A 3,510-nucleotide genomic window follows, 5' to 3' on the forward strand; every position below is an offset into this window, starting at 1 on the left:
GTAAAGTGCTAGTGAGTGTAAATGTTGAAAAAGTTGAGTTGGAAAAAGAAGAGAGAAAAGAGAGAGAAGAGAAAGAAGAAGAGAAAATTTGTGTGAAGATGAAGAAAGTGAGTGGAAAAAGAGAAAGCAAAAAGAAAGTGAGAGAAAAGAAAAAGAGGACGAGAGAAAAAAAAAAGAATCATATGAAAAATCTCTTCCTCATCCAAAGAAGTATCATAGGAAGAAGGAATTTGAGCGCTTTATGGAAATCTTCAAGAAATTGGAGATTAAAGTTCCTATGATTGAGACATTGCAACAGGTTCCTGGTTTTATCAAATTCCTGAAGAAGATCAGTAGAAAGAAGAAAAAGAAGAAAGAACTTGAGTTTTATTGGGTCAAGCTAGTGACGTTATAAGAGCGCTTGCTGGGAGGCAACCCAGTGATTTAAGAACTTTTAATTTTTGGTTTGGTGATGTAATTTTGAACTTTTGGGTATTTTTGTTTTTGTAATAAGTTTGTTACAAAGTTTACATCTACTGATGGATGTTAGGCGGAAGAGTATCTACTGAAGGATACTATGTTTGTATACACCTACTGATGGGTGTTGGTAAGAAAGATTTGCATCTACTGAAGGGTGCTGGAGGATTTTGGTCAGGCTCATGACGTTAAACAAGCGCTACCTGGGAGGCAACCCAGTTGATTGATTGTATCTTTGTTGTTTGTTTTGCTTTAGTTGTACGATAGGGATTGGATGCATGAGTGATCTGAGAACTTAATTGCAGGGAGCAAGTGAGGAGCATGAGTAGAAGGCACCTAGGTTAAGCTAGGAAGAAGAAAAGCACAACACGAAAGCACCGCTGAGTGGTGGTATCGCAAAATGGGCTTAGGTTTCCCCTTAGCGGAACCCGAGCCCATTAGGGTATTTTTATACCCTAAGTCACGCCTTGGCCTCTATTTTCAGATCTCACTCCTCCCACACACTCTCAAGCAATCTCCCAAGAGTTCCCTTCATTTTTATTTTTCTTTCCCCTTCATAAAACCTCTCTTCCATTCATTTTTGCATCAAGTTTCCATTCAAGTTTGGGGTTTGGTGAGAGCATTGCTGTTACGGGCTGATTTCTTCATTGTAGTTTACTAATGCTTAACAATGTATCTTGTGGTTTTGTGAATTATGTTTGATGCAGGGATGGCCTCCTCATCGGGCAAAAAGAATCAAGACTATAGGTTCCAAGAAGAAGGAGAGGAAGAAGACTTTGACGATAGCATGAGTTAACGAGGAACTAAGATAGCATTCACTGACGGATGCTATCAGCACTAGAGCAGGATTTGTTTTATCTTTTGTTTTGTTCTAAACTTATTTGCTTCTGTTAGTAGAATAGGGTTTGATGTACTCAATTGGAAACTTTGTCCGTTGTGATGGTTTGCTTATGATTGTTGTTTGATAAGTAATGCTTGATGATGCTTTGATATTGAGTGATGTTGAGATTGTGCACATTATATGCTTATACAGATGGTTCACAAGCTTTGTGAACAAATGCATGATGTTGTGATTGTGATTATGATACTAAGCAGAATGTGTATATGTGGAATGTGAATGAGCTTATATGTGAGGCTTTGAGCTTGATAACAGTTGAAAAACTGTTATTTTCATGCTTAAAATTGATACTAAAAGCAACCTTTATACTTAGAAACTAGCTTGAAATCATGCTTTTCTTTATATTTTCAGAAATAAGAGAGCTGGACAGGTTTATGCTTGATTTCAGTGTTTTTGTGCAGGTTTTAAGGTGAATTTGGTGAAAGAAGTGAAGAAGGAGAGATATGGAATCAGAAAAGTCATCAAAAAGTGCAAAAGGAGAAGCCGAAGTCACCGCTCAGCGGCAATTTACCACTGAGCGGCACTCAGGAGCTCACGGGAGGACCGCTGAGGGGCAAAATGGCCGCTGAGGGGAAGAAACGTGACACGCACTTACCGCTGAGCGGTATTTTACCGCTGAGCAGCACTTTAATGGGCTTGGACCTAATTTTCTGTAATTTACGAATAATATATAAGCTTTAGGGTTTCCTAGGGTTAGAGATCTTTGGCTGGAACGAAGCAAACACTCTCTCTTCCACCCCTTTGAAGGAGGATCTTGGATGCTAAGGCTTCCTCTTCACCTTTTTAGGGTTTTATCTTTCCTTCTTTCATTGTTATTCATCTAGGTTCACCATGAATATGGTGAACTAAACTCTGTATGTTTGTTGGGGAATCAATGTAATCTTTTGAAGCTCTCATATATGGAATCTGTTTTTACATCTTTTATTTGAGATTTATGCTTTCTTTCATCATTAGTTAGGGTTTTTCCTCTTTGTTTAATGCTTGCATTGTTTAACTCATTCGATGCATGATTATTGGTTTTGTCGATACGGGCGCGTACGGGGAAGTCTAGATCCGGGGAATTTCTCCCAATATTATATTGGTTGTCGTTAAGCTCCTGCACTTATGAACTGATCATTAGGAATGCTAGGAATTGTATGAACTCGTGATTAGGGAGAAGCCTTCTTGAAAGGTACTTTAGAGAGTGGCATTAACAATGATGATTTGAATGTTGAATTCCTAAAATATATGAAAGTGGATAAGATGAAATTGACCCCCAACAACATATTCATACATAAATTTCATTGAAAGAGTTTATCTTTTGCTTTTTGCCATTGATCAAAACTTCATGCATACATATTTAATTTTCATCTTTTGCATATAAAATCCAAATATTTCGTCTTTAAGTCTTAGCTAATCAAGAAACCACACAACTAAACTAGGCCGTGAGTCCTTTGGGAAGAACGATACTTGGTCTTACCAAGTTTATTACTTGAACGATTCGGTCATACTTGCCGATTGAAAAACAAGTTTGTGACATCATATTTTGGTGTTCATAAATTTGTCCATCAGAGCTCCAGAGTTGTTGTGATTGAATGCTATTACTTTGAAAGTATGAATAACTTTGCCCAGGTTTTCTATGATTGAATCAATTGCTTGTTTGCATCATATGATCAAGGCCATTTGTTGGTAACCCTTTTATTTGCCACATGCATGATTTTAGCCCCACAAAAGAGAGCACTATGTGTTCTATCCTTTGAACCCTTAGCCTTGAACATGATTTGAAAACCCCTTATGAAAAGCTTTACCTTGAGTTAAGTAGAAAATATCTGGTGGTATTGATAAATGTTCAAGTTTGGGGTTGTTGGGAAATTTAGAAAAAGGGAAAATAAAAAGCATTGAGCTAAGAGCTAAGATGTGAAAAAAAAAGGAAAAGAAAAAGGAAAGAAAAGAAGAAAAAGAAAAGCTCAATGCAAAAGGAAAGTTGGGAATAAGTAAGAATGATTGTGTTAGATGATTTTCTTAACTCAAGAGTTTTGTGATCTAGAAAAACCAATTTTCTTGTTAGCCTAGCCACATTATAAGCCATTGAAAAGTCCTTGTGATGATGCATGTTTGTGAATGTATTTGATTGTGGTTAAATGAAAGGCAAAGCCAATTCATGTGACATTGTGATA

This window comes from Vigna umbellata, chromosome 10 (assembly GCF_029865625.1).
Source record: "Vigna umbellata cultivar VRB3 chromosome 10, Vumbellata_1.0, whole genome shotgun sequence".
NCBI lineage: Eukaryota > Viridiplantae > Streptophyta > Magnoliopsida > Fabales > Fabaceae > Vigna > Vigna umbellata.